Source organism: Carassius carassius, chromosome 30, assembly GCF_963082965.1.
Source record: "Carassius carassius chromosome 30, fCarCar2.1, whole genome shotgun sequence".
Taxonomy (NCBI): domain Eukaryota; kingdom Metazoa; phylum Chordata; class Actinopteri; order Cypriniformes; family Cyprinidae; genus Carassius; species Carassius carassius.
The window spans coordinates 17,937,054-17,951,745 of record NC_081784.1 but is presented as its reverse complement, the minus strand read 5'-3'; the positions used below and the strand labels follow the sequence as shown (position 1 = coordinate 17,951,745).

The 14,692-nt window shown below is 37.3% G+C and overlaps 1 protein-coding gene across 3 annotated transcripts in view; it reads left to right on the top strand.

Moving 5' to 3' along the window:
• Positions 1-14,692, top strand: part of LOC132110786 (calmodulin-lysine N-methyltransferase-like) — a 108,196-nt gene that overhangs the window by 60,360 nt on the left and 33,144 nt on the right. The window lies entirely within an intron of this gene.

Sequence of the window (14,692 nt, the reverse complement as noted above, 5' to 3'; positions counted from 1 at the left end):
CAAACCCGTGTCAACACAGACGTTCTTAATTTTTTTGTTTATCCTACTAACTTCAGCCACAAAACGGGCGATCATACTAATAACTTGTAATCTTTACAAGAATATCTGAATCATGCAATGAGCAAGTCTGCGTTTATTAAATACTTAATATCGCGTCAGTTTGTGCTTTCAGAATCGCCGAATCTGCTGCCGTCGTTCCAGCACATCTGCAGCGGAGACCAGAACCAGGAAGTTGGTCACCAGATAACACGGTAACCAGTTAAACCATAACACCGGGAAGATTAGGCAAATAGAATGGTGACGTAGGTCTGCGGGCATTTCTCAATACAAAGTACGCTGATTTCGGACTTGCATTCTCAGCAGAGGTGGGTAGAGTACCCAAAAACTGTACTCAAGTAAAAGTAAAAGTACTTCTAGAAATATTTACTCAAGTAAAAGTAAAAGTACTAGTCTTGAATAGTTACTTGAGTAAGAGTAAAAGAGTATCGGATAAAAAATCTACTCAAGTAGTTAGTTACTAGTTACTTTGGGTCATATATACTGAGCCTATTTTTATTTAGATATATAGATAAAATGTATGTAATGTATGTGTGTGTGTATAAATGTATATATTTCATCAGCCTTTACTCCAATTTATGTAATTTATTATAAAACCCTGTCTGTTTACTTAAGTAACAGATATAGGTGTCATGCCATAACATATTTTTAATACGACTGACTTTATATTAAATGTGAATTTAACATTGAAAGTTAATGTGATATAAATATTGCTACTAATCTTTCATTGTTCAGAAAGAGAGCAAATAACATTTACATTATCAAAGATCATTTTCACTGACAGTCTAGATTTCAATCACTCTCAGAAACTCCCATTAAAATCACTGAAACTGTTAACACTGTGAAATCAATATCTTAATTAAAGATTCGTACACACATCTGCACTTTGTTGTTTCTGATGAGAGAATTCGCCAGTAAGAGGTATTCAGTCAGCAAGCGAGTGAAGGAAGCACCGGCATTTTAGCGATGACTCATCGGAACACCTCTGATTGGCCAATGCTTTAATAAGCTCAAAAGAATCTTGTGTGATTGGTTATAATGCGCGGCGCTGTAAAAACACATCTATCTCTGGCTCAGCGCCAGCAAGCAATTACAGATCTGAATTTAGCAGCTGATGATATGACTTTCTGAACGTACTCGCACCGGTGTTATTGTATTAAAATTAATAAAATCTTAATCGGCTATTTTTTGTCTTTTGGAAGCTGCATTCAACTTGACTCCCCTCTGTTATAAGCCACACACGTACAACAAACTAATGTCAGAGGTATCGTGTACTGTAATCGAATGTAGCCCAAGTTATTACCTGTTAAACAGTAGACAGCACACGCGGTGTTCATCTAATAAGGATCTCCATCGCTAGCAAATAATAGCCTTTGCAGATTTGCTTTCAATTCAGTGCAGTTCCAGCCACGTTTTCAATGCTGCTGATGTTCTTAAACGTTACAACTCTGAGTGAACCACTTCAGACGCTCAGCGCGTGCGGCAGGGAACTGAACGACTCATTCAAACTGATTCATGAACCAATTCACTCGTTTGCCAATTGGTTTGATCAAGCCTTTGAACAGAATTGACTCAAAAGAATGAATCATTCGCGAATGGGCATCGCTCATTGCCCAGAGAAAAGTAGACGGCGCGTTTGGAATAAACTGAAGCATTTATAACATTTATTGCTTTAAGATAAAGTAACGAGAGGAGCGTCGCCCATAGTAACGAAGTAAAAGTACAGATTTTTTCCCAAAAAATTTACTCAAGTAAGAGTATAAAGTACCCATCTTTAAATATACTCCGAAAAGTATTAGTTACCCCAAATAATTACTCAAGTAAATGTAACGAAGTAAATGTAACTCGTTACTACCCACCTCTGATCCTCAGTACTTCAGACTTTGTGCATTCAACTCGGGAGTGTGATGTCTGCGAGGACGCAGGTCCGACATGTCAGCTCGCCTTGACTACTGCAATTTTCCTCACTGTATATTTACAATAAAATGAAAAAGGATATGAAATACCACTGCCTCCTTTCATTTTTCATTTAAACATAATAATAGCAGCAGAAATGTACTTAGTTCAGGGAAATGTGTATATATACAGTCATTACAAATTAAACTAAATATTATATCAATTGCCTCTTTTATTACCGTCGACTGTGAGTGACGTCACTTCCCAATGCAAACACTCCCAATAAAATGGCCCCACACCTGTAACTTGATTGACAGGTTTCCGTGTAGACGTTGGAAATTCAAATGCAAAAGGTATTGCGATTCCATTGGAGTTTTGGCAGTTTACATGCACAGTGCAGAGAGAGTGAAAAGGCAAATGTGGTAATTAATATTGCTATTTAATAATGACAGGCTCATAGCTCGTAAGATATGGGAAACACAATTGCAAACGGACTTTGCATTTCCATTTAAAATTTGGCAGACACTGTGCGTTCGCTTAAACGAAAATGAAAACGGTAATGTGTGATTTGCATTTGCGTTTGGATTATGTCACATTTTATGCGTCCACAAATTGAAAACGCAATTGCAAATACAATTTGCAGTTCCTTTTGAAAAAAGTCCGCAATATCATTCCATAGTACGGCGCTCTCTCTTCATTTTATCAAATGATCATAATCAAATCTATTCATTTTACAGTCCTGCTACTAGCATTTTATTCATACTAAAACCCCTTTAATTCAGGTGAGAAAGCTTTTTTTCCAAGTGGCTTTTGCACATAATAATAATACCGCTGCAGACGCATTTTGCAGCATTAAGGTTATTAATCGATCGTTAATTTAAACGACGATCGATCATGGAAATGATCGAATATTGACATCCCTAAATACAAATGAGTTGGATGGAAAACTGGTTATTGTCTGCATCAAACCATGCTTCCGAACAAATGTCATTCCAATATATCGGTCGACCTCTAGTAACCAGTTTGTGAATAACAGAGAATGAAGGAAAAAAAGTAATAAAGGAAATGAAAAATGAATATATACACAGTATAATGAAAGAATGACAGTAAGACAAAGTAATTGACAGTATATTGATAGTATTACATTTTACATATACACGTTTTTTGTGTGTGTGTGTGTGTGTATATATAATATATATATATATATATATATACTTATATACGTATATATACGTATATATGAATCACATATTCACAAAAAGAGCGGGTGGGAAGTTAGAAGAGGTGTTAACTCAAATGTGTGTGAGCATATCCAAGGGAAATACGAGCATGTGCCCGTGTTTGTATGTGCACACAGGTGGCTCTAAATGGCTTGGCTCTTCCCTGGTGGGCTATGTCCGGAGTTATACTTTGTCCAGGGCTTTTTCTCTAATTAGGCACTGGTGAGGTCTCACTTAAGGCAGAGGGAGAGTAGCATTCTACCTACACTGCCCATGCTGTTCCCATCACAACCACTTCCCCCATAATGCCACTTAATTCCTCGAGAAGTGGCATGCTGCAGCAGTGACCAGCCGGAGGAAGGGTGTCGTAATGCATCTGGACCCGACATCGCCCCACAGGGATAATAGCCCTGATTGCTCCTGATTCGCCGTCTCCACAAAGTACCTCATGTAAAATAATTGACATTTAAAAGGCATCAAGATGTGAAAAGGAGCCAGGGTGTGCACAAGAGAAAACGACAGAGAGAGCAGGGGAAGTAGTAAGCTTTTCACCTGAAAGAGGAAGAGAGAAAAAAAAGGTCCCTTCTTCTGCCGGCAGGGGAGCGACAGAAAAACGATAAGCCCTTGTGTCGCGAGCTGACCCTCGCTGCTAAGCTTTTTAACTTCCCCCTGTCTGTACTGCTTTTCTCTCTCCCACAAATCCACACGCGCACACACACACAGAAAGAGACAAAGGAGGAGGCAGAAAAAGAGAGACGCTGGCAGTGGGTTGACATTGCTTCTGGGACGTGCTTGAGTCTGCGTGCTAAAAATCATTTCGGGTTAGATAGAGGCCCCGTGAGCTGGCCCGGGGATATCACCGCACTCATCTCCGTTTAGAGTGAAAAGCGGCAACGCAAAGCACAGCCTGCAGGCGCCCTGCTTGCCCATTCTCAGACAAAGAGAGAGAGCCAGAGAGAGATACAGAGGGAATGCAGTGGCCCTTGCTGTATGCAGTGTTGAGGGTACAGCCAGCATATGTGCTCTATGGAATGCTCTGTGACCTTAATGCTCCACCACAATGAGTGAAATGCAAATCACAGACTTATTCAACTCAATCACACACTGGAGTCGGTTATCTCTCATCTGTTGCTTTTTATTTTATTTAACGACTTATTTTTCTTCTCTGTGTCCCTTTCTCTTTTATTCTCTTCCCTAGAGTGTCAGGAAGGGTCACAATGATCTAACTGTTCAAAAACTAGTTGATTATGTAACGGTAGTTTTTACTTGTTACAAACTTTTTCAAAAAGGTTTTAGTGCACAAACAACACGACAGTTGCACATGTCAGCACACTAATTAAATAAAGTAATAATTAATTAATTAATTAGATTTTCTGCTGAATAATGTAACATTTAATTAAATTAAATTTTTTCTCATATATATATATATATATATATATATATATATATATATATATATATTATAAATGAAATGTAACATCAAGATGTTGAGTTTAGGCTTTGGACAGGAAAGAATGCTCCTAGACCAGGATTAATGCACAGTAAACTTATGTAGTAGACAGTTTATACTTGACAAGTCAGTCATCAGGTTCTTGTAGTGTGCTTAAGGGAACAAGCAACCTCAAGCCATATCTTTATTATATGAATAAATTAATATTCACTGGTAGGGTCAAAAACTGGTTGCAGTACCTGTCAAAAGAATGACACCATGGATGGTTACAGTTCATAAAAAAGTTCCGTCTTTATGATAGACAGTGCAGCCCTTGAGATGTGTGTGTGTGTGTGTGTGTGTGTGTGTGTGTGTGTTCGGTTTTGACCTGTCCATTGTTATAGCAGTTAACACATTCTCACCTGTACACATTTAATCTCACACACACACACACACCCACACCTGCAGCAGTGGATAACTGTTCACACATTATCACCCACTGAGCACACACATTTTCTCACAGTGCTGTTCCTCTATCCCCTACAGGGCCGTGCAGTAATGTAGGTTAAGGGAGCTGCCAATGAGAGTGCTGAGATGCTATACAACAAGGGAAGTGGGCCACACTGACACTATTTTCATCTGATGGCTCGTTTTTAAATGTTTATGATAGGAACTTTTTTTTCCAGACACATAAATAAATATGTTTGCTAAGTAATTCTTGTTGAAATATATTTTGTTCTTGGAGACTGATCATTAATAGGGGTTGACAGATATGATTTTTTTTTTATGGCTGATCTTGATATTTCAGAGAGAGATTTTAGAGTGGCCGAAAGCTGATAGATATGATATCACAAAAATATGACCGTATAAGCACATGCAAAACAACAGCTGAAATTAAAATTATATTTATTTTACATAATATTATTCAATTATATAGTTTTTTTAATTAATATGAAAAAAAGTTTGAACTGGAATGAAAAATCTATTGTTTCTGTAATTCTTTTATAGTATTTTTCAAAAAACATTTATTTAAATTTAAATGTAATTTTTTTTTTTACCCAATAAAAACAAGTTAGCAATAATTTTGCATTTAGCACACAATATAATATAAATATGACGTAGCTGCAAACTGGATAGAGCACAGCATATAAGAATTTAGAGTTTGACGACATTAAGCATAGACTGTAAACTGATGAAGACTGAGAACAGGAGCTCCATGGGTTCTCACGCTGCCATTCTAAGCTTTTTCAAAATCAAAGTCTTTCATACCATTAAATTATAATTCCCTGCTTCTGACATATTGTCTGAACAGAAAAATAATATCGGCCAACACAGATAATTAAAAGATGTATGTATCAGCCTTGGCAATAACCTCATAAAAGTAGTAATACGCTCAGAGGTAATTTCCTGCATGCACTAAAACAGTTCATTTCTCACAATAGAAAGGTCTGTGCCTAGAAGGGGAGATATTTGTTAGCAAGTGCCTTTACAATCTCATCACCCTTCTCCTCACCCCTCTTTTTTCCTCATCTAACTCTTTCCCCGCATCTCTCTCTATTCATCCCTATGATTTCTCTCCCTCTCGCTTTAATTGTTTATATGCATTAACAGTCCCCAAATAGACCTTGTTCAGGTGACAGGGCTGTAATTTGGCAGGCCCCTGTTCCACGGTGCAACAGAGAGAAGTAAGCAATTTAGGCCTGCGTGGCACCCGTAATCTGGGGTTGACAATGGCCGGTGCTGTTCCATCCTATGTTAATCAATCAGCTGTGTCCTGCACCCACTCATCTGACCGGCTTAGCCCCACACCCGCGTGCTGATATATCTATTAGTCTGCCGTCAGCGTCGCGCCGCTGCGAAGATGAGATTCTGCAAGTTTGCCATTTTCTCTCACAGATAAGTAAGCTATCAGACAACCGGATAAATAGCAGTGCAAAGAGTTGCCCTGGCCCCCTTGCACGCCGGTGACAATGCAGCGATAGCTCTTCTACCCTCATTATATGCCGCCACCCCTAATCCAAAAAAGTTGTTTACCAAGTGAGGAGGGCGGCCTTATCTACCCGAGGCACAGTGTTGCGGCTTTGAAAACACACTTGTATGCATAGCTGGGCAAGACAGAAAGGCTTTTCCCCCTGTATTCTGTCATTTCGGTGTGCTGGAGCTGTGTTGTTAGAGGCTTCTTTTTTTCCGTTGCTCTGTGTGTTCACTGGAAATTGCTGAGGAGTGTGTGTCTGTATGAATGCCTGTGTGGGTTTGCATTGTAAAAGATTAAGCTTGTCAAATGTGAACCGAGTATTTTAGGAGTGGGCGGTATGTCCAGATACGTCATGGAATGAGCCATTTTTTAAAACTGTAATAATACGTATATGAATGTATTGATGTAGTTATTTTGGCTCATAACTCTGTATAACTCATAACTTTGTTTTTGGAAACTTGATGGATGCCAATCCAAAGGTTATTCATAACAGGATGACTAAAAAGTCTGGCAGCAGTGCGAAAACAGCTTCACATTATGTAATGCTCAAATTTAAGAAAAGCAAAAGACTGACAGTAATACATTTTAAATGTGATCATGTATGTTTAAAGCCATTATAAGACGTCAGAGCAGTGACGTAAATACACAACAGCAGAACTGTTGTTCTCATGGGGACTCGGGTTCAAGTATGACTATGGTCATGTCCTAAACTTGTTCCCCTTCTCTCTCCATCCATTTATATAGTATAACAAACACACACACACACACACACACACACACACACATTGTTCAACTGCACATTAAATGTGATTTATCATGCAGCCCAAATTATATATATATATATATATATGTATGTATATACAGTACAGACCAAAAGTTTGGAAACATTACTATTTTTTATGTTTTTGAAAGAAGTTTCTTCTGCTCATCAAGCCTGCATTTATTTGATCAAAAATACAGAAAAAAAATAATATTGTGATATATTATTACAATTTAAAATAATTGTTTTTAAATTTATTATACTTTAAATTATCATTTATTTCTGTGATGCAAAGCTGAATTTTTAGGATCATTATCACATGATCCTTTAGAAATCATTCTAATATGATGATTCATTATCAAAGTTGAAAACAGTTCTGCTGCTTAATATTTCTTCAGAACATGTGATACCTTTTAGGATACTTTGATGAATAAAAAGTAAAAAAAAAAATGAAGCTATGTTTTTAAAATATAAATATTTTGCAATAACAATATAGACTACTGGTCATTAATTTGGGGTCAGTCATTTTTTTTTCTTTTTTTTTTATAAAATCAATACTTTTATTCAGCAAGGATGTGTTAAATTGATAAAAAGTGATAGTTGAGAAAATATATTATTAGAATATATATTATTATAATTTTTTTTATTTTGAATAAATGCAGTTCTTTTTAACCTTTTATTCATCAAATATATTAGACAGCAGAACTGTTTCCAACACTCATAATAAATCAGATTATTAGAATGATTTCTAAATGATCATGTGATAGACTGGAAGTTACATGTTACACTGAATGCTGGAGTAATGATGCTGAAAATTCAGCTTTGCATCACAGTAATAAATTATTTTTTTAAAGTATATTCAAATAGAAAACTATTATTTTAAGTTGTAATAATATTTCACAATATTACAGTTTTTTCTGTATTTTTGATCAAATAAATGCAGGCTTTATGAGCAGAAGAAACTTCTTTCAAAAACATTAAAAATAGTAATGTTTCCAAACTTTTGGTCTGTACTGTATATATATGTATATGTATGTATATGTATATGTATGTAAAATATATAAATAATAGTTTTATATAATAAATCTTTTAAAAATCTTTTTTATTAGTTTGTCTTTAATGTTGCTTTATGAGGAGTTCTTTCCCTCTTTAAAGTATACAGTCTTGTATCTTTGTCTTTTTGTCTGGTTTTCAAATACCTTTAGCTTTAAATCAAAGTTTGTAATGTTGTGATTCACATTGTTGCTGGTTTGTTTGGTTCAAGGCTTACAGCACTTGAATCAGGACTTTTTAAAATCCCCATGGGAATAATTAATGGGAAAAAACACTTCTGGAACAAGAACACTGTAAAAATGAGTGGGCACTGTTGCTGTCTGTTAGACATGACCTAGCATTGTGCATCACTTTGTAACTCAGAATCATATCTGTATCATATCTGTTTAGTAACCATACTGATTAAGATCACATTAAACTTCTCAAATCTGTATTATGGGAAGTTTCTGTATATGGTCCCAGGTCTTAAACGGTCATGATTGGTTTCTACATCCTTTTGTTGAACTCTTGCAGGGACTGTATTCCATGTTTTAGACAAGATTGCACCTCTGATTGCTTCAGACCCCAACTCTGCCCATCCTCTCCAAGCAACACAGTGACTTTGGTTGTCTGTGGTTGTACGTGTGAGAGTGAGTGAGTGTGTGTTCAGTAATCCTGAGTTGGAGTAAAGTAGCGGTGTGAGGGAACAGATTGCAGTTGATCATGCTGAAATGCGCTCTTATCCGTTATTGGATCTGAAATGGAGGAGGCTTAGGAATTATCAGAGGCCGGCGGTAATGTGGAGATCATCTGGAGAAAGCTCAAGGTCCCACCACGTCCTTAAAGGGAGGAGGGAATGCACAACTTTCTCTTTTTTTGTTCTATTTCCTGGATCTTAGATTTGTAATGTCATGCTGTATGATTGATTTATTATAGGTTTTTAGCTAAAGCTCTATGGCATGCTAATCTGTGACCTCAGTATCTAACAGCTCATAAAGTGGTGTGGTAAGCTGATTGTTTGTCTTGTTCATTGTTCTATTTAAATCCATGACGTTGAGGGTCTCTACATATATATGCAAGCAAACAAGTCGCTCCAGTACACTGTGGCTATAGTGTGTACGTAAGTAAGGGCCAGACGGCATCTGTGCGTCTCATCCCAGCTCATATGATTAGTGTCTTGCATTTCCACCGGGATTAGCTAGGCACTGCACCTTTCCAAAGTTCACAAGGTTAAGAGTTTACCGACACATAGGCTGCTTGCAGTAGGACCACAATAGCTTAGTGGTAGTGTGAAATTTCCTCGCCTCTTGCCTCACCAAGAAAAATCTCAAAAATATTGACTTTTTTTCAGCACTTTCTAACCCTAACAAGTTTAAAACACTTCATCTTTAAGTTCAGTAGAGGACAATATAGCTAAAAGACACTAAACACCTAGTTTGTTCAGCTAGTATTGAGCGGCTATTTAATCCTGTATATCTACATTTTTGTTTAATAGCAGTTATTAAGGGTTTTACATCAAATTTGGAAATTGAAGGTGAGAAGTGATTGCATTATCCCGTGAGGAGGTGTTTTTATATGCTATCACCTCATGGCTTCTTCATTTCCTCAAGTGCATCTTGACTCCTGGCCAAAATAAAACTCACACCTTGACATACATTGTTCTGTGCTTATAAGTTTGTTTTTTATATTTAAGTTTCAGATTCAAGACTCTTTGTGTCTATTGATGTCATGACAAAAGCATCAAGCAAAAAATTTGCACATTGAATACGCTGACAAAAGGTGTTTAATTTCGTAATGTTTTGGTGTGCCAAACTGAATATTCCTGGAAATAATTATAAACTGTGCCTAAATGTTTATGGAATATTCCCTAGAGATCGACCGATATGGGTTTTTCTATAGCCGATGCCGATGTTTAGAGGTCAGGGTCAGCCGATGGCCGATATGTGCTGCCGATTTTTAGGGCTGATATCTTGAAGTTTTTCCCTTCATTTGCATGCAAAAAAAAAACATAATAATAAACAAATAAACAAATAAAGACAAATAAACATACGTTTTGTCTTTTTTTATTAACATTAAATTATTAAATTAAAATATATGAAATCAACTTAAAGTGCACATAATATCTTCTTTTTAACATAATAGCCCAACTTCTCATCTTCCAGTGTGCGGTGATGAAGTGAGCAGTTATCGTCACAGAGCTCTCCGTCCCCCTGGACGTCCACCCGTCTGTCGTGAGCGCAACAGAGGATGCTCGGGATAGTTCATCCACAACTGTTTTCTTCTCCTGTTCATAAAGATCTGGCACAATATTTTCACTCTAACCTCTTTCCTCATCATTATATCTGACAGGGAATCCAAAATGAACCGGCCGTTCAAGCTCCTCCATTCCTCCGCTCGCCATTACCACTGAGTGTGGACTAAACATGCGCAACTTTTTTTTTTCATAAATCAATCCGCGGGTCACGTGTGTGCTGAACCGAAGATATTGATCCGAACGGATCACGGATCAATGATGATCCGTTGCACCACTACTATAGTGTGTCATTTGAAAACATTTCAGATGCGTTTTAAAATACAACAACAAGCACCACGAAACCATTTAAAGAGGCGCATTCAGCGGTCTCCTTGATGAGAAACAGTCAACAAAGTAAAATGATCTCCTACGTATGGCGCGCTCTCTTCATTTTATCAAATGATCATAATCACATCTATTCATTTTACAGTCCTGCTACTAGCATTTTGTTCAGACTAAAACCCCTTTAATTCGGATGAGAAAGCTTTTTTTCCAAGTGGCTTTTGCACATAATAATAATACCGCTGCAGACGCATTTTGCAGCATTAAAGTAATTAATTGATCATTAATTTAAACGAGGATCGATCATGGAAATTATCGAATATTGACATCCCTAAATACAAATGAGTTGGATGGAAAACTGGTTATTGTCTGCATCAAACCATGCTTCCGAACAAATCTCATTCACCGTTCTGGGCAGCTCCAGGACAGCTGTCTCTCCGAGCCAGGCGGCAAGGAAGTCGACCGGAAGTTGAAGTCGGCTGCGAGCTGCCATCTTGTAGCAGAGCTTCACTTGCGTTAGCATCCCATTGACTTTGCATTCATTTTGGCGTCACTTTGACAGCGAATAACTTTACATCTAAAGCGTTTAAAGACTCCATTTGTCCATTATTTATTTCTAAAGATACACGACAATGTATAAAGGGCTCCATTACCTTCTATGTTACATTATGGCCCCGTAGAAACAGTTTTTGTAAAAAAAAAAGGCTAACGATTGCGTCATAGAACACAGCTACTAGAAGATTTACATCTGTCAGACAGGTTGCTGACGTCATCAAGCTTAGTTTGAGTCTGCGCGTCAGAAACGGAAGTGCTAAAAATTGCTAAAAATGGGCTTCACTTGTCTCAATTGAGTTCCAATGGGGTCGCTGTGTCCATTTCTTTTACTGTCTATGCTCCGAGCACGGTGCTGTCTGTGAGCGGGGCGGAGTAACGTCAGAGACAGTTTACTTTGGTAACGTCACGCTGCAGTGTTTGTTAGAGCTGTCAACTTCTCCACCCCATTTACAGAGCAAAATTCTCTGACTACCTTTATCTTCCAGGACTGCTGTTGAATCTTCCAAAAGTTTTGGCTTGGGGTGCTTCACATGCTGCTGCAGCAGCACTTTCCACCGCACCAATAACACGGGGCTGCCCGCCGACGTGCCTGACTTTAAATCGGCGCTACTAAACACGGATATCGGCCGATGCCGATATATAAAAAAAATGACATATATCGGCCCGATATATCGGCCGGCCTCTAATATTCCCATAAATGTATTATGGTATTATGCTTATGCATTATTGGAAAACTGTTGCATAACATAGTGTTTCATAGTCATGTGTATTTGTATTGTGCTTTCGACTGTCTCAGAGCAGCTTTATTAATTAATAACTTTTTGGTTTTCACGATTTGTTGCACATTTACTGCAATTTGTCAGAACATCAACTGTATTTGCGAAGTTAGTGCATTGTCACTATTCAGCACACAGTGAATAAAAAGAAGAAATGGTGTACTTCAGCTGAGAGTATGAAAAGAAATCCACCTATTGCCTTAATTTTATCTCAGCGTATCATTATTGAAAAGACCTCTAAAATCAGAAAAACTCCTGCCCTTATTAAGCAGCCCCTATGTTATCTGGCCATTTGTACAATTGCTGAATCAGTCCATTTTCAAATGTCATTTTTAAAGACGTCGAACTTATGAGAATGTCATTAAGCTATTTATACTCTGAGAGTTTATTTGAGAAACCTAGGGCACTTTCTCCAGAAATGTTCTTTGATGTATGTAACAGTACAGCAGTTAATACATGAAGACACCTCAAGCCTCTGTTACACTTGAGCATAGTTCTGGTTTTATCAAAATGCAAAGCAATAAGATTTAGCCCATCATTCAAATGCACTGTTACTGGATTTTTAAATCTCCAGTCATATAAATCATAGAGGAGGCTGAGACTTCGGAGATTACAGTCAGCCGAATTAATCGGCACAAGTGCCTCCTGGATGAGTCTAAAAGTTAATGTTGTTGTGACCTCTAAGTGTCATAAGTTGTAGTTTTTTTCCCGTCTAGCTACAATCCTTATGTGATAAATCTTACACTAGCCTCTCAAAATGTCAGATGGTACATCAGCAAGTGGAATAGCAAGCAGGTGCTGCCTTCTTTTAATGGCAGAGGCATATGTTGACGTTTTATCAATAGATATTATTAAATCTTGCTTGGGTGAGTTAATCTCAAGATGATGGTGGGCTTTAACAGGTCTTCCTGAAAGGCAGGTCATAAGCTGCTTATTAAATCGACTCTGTCTTACACACGCTCTCTCACACACAAACACACACACATTTTCTCACCCTCTCTCTAACCCTCTCTATTACTGCCATTCTTGCATGCACTGACTGAACAGAAACATTAGCCAGGTCTTCCTGCAAAACAGCATCACTCATGTCCTACACGCACCTATATGAAAAATACATTTAAGAATTTATGTATTAGCAGAAGAATAGCTGATTTTCCAGATGTGAATTCTTGCAGGACAATAAAATCCCTACGTTTATAAGTAGGCGATAGTGTTAAAATGTCAACCCTGTTACCTTTAACCTTGTGATAATTAAAAAGTGTATATTTGTGCGAATCTTGAGATTTCATTCTCCTAAGAAGAACCTTGTGTCATAATGCTGGGAATGAAGTTAACAGTCTTTTTGTAAGCATATTTATATTATGACATTAAAATCTGTTAATTAAAGTTATAGAGTACTAAAAATTAAAACCTATATGACTTTTTACCATTCTTTTGTGTTCCACAGAATGTGGTTAATGGTTAAAATGTTGAAGAAAGGTACAAGCGTTTCTTAGAATGACCCAGTGCTCACAAACCAAATACACAGTTTTCTTTCTTCTTTCTTTTAAAACACTTCACAAATTTATACATGAAGATATGTTGCAAACGAAAGTAAAGTTACACACACAAATCCAAACACGTAAGAGCTCCCATGAAAGGCAGATAGCTCAGGGGCCTAAGTTATTGAAATGACTATTTTCCTCAGCTGTGTGTGTGTGTGTGTGTGTGTGTGTGTGTGTGTGTGTGTGTGTCTGTTAGACAATAGCAGCTTTATGGCTCTTGCTGGAGCTAGCAGAAGGAGCAGAGGCTGACAGTGGGTGATAAGACCACCAGCCTGCTTCTTGTGATAATCGTTCACTGGACCCCCACTCTCTCTGTGCACAGCTTACAAGCCTAAGTAGCCAGAATCTTGTTTGTGTGTGTGTGTGTGTGTGTGTGTGTGTGTGTGTTGAAAGCGAACTGTGAGACACTGTCTTTATGTTGCATCATGTGAAGGTTACTAACTAGGCTTGTAGCATCCTAGTGTGAGGTTATGGTATGTAAAAATTGAATGTTTCCTTGCAGTCTTTGATAAATAATGTTCAACATAGTGAGTTTCAGTTTTTTTTATGATCTGGCCATCTATACTGTACATTAAAAGTATCATTCTCATCTGTTATGCAAGGAAATGTGAGACAAATTTTGATGGTTATACTATAGTAACTACATGACATGATCGACTAGATGAATGTTCGCTAAAAAAAATAAAAAATAAGTTTTTGTAATTATGTATATACAATTCTATTTCTTTTGGTAAAACATTATTTATTAACTTAATTTACTGATTTAACAACAAATGAAAAAAAATATGTATAGAGACAGAAAGATCAGAGAAATTAATACTTTTAATCAGCAAAAATGCTTAAAGGAATCAAAAGTAAAAGCATTTATAATAT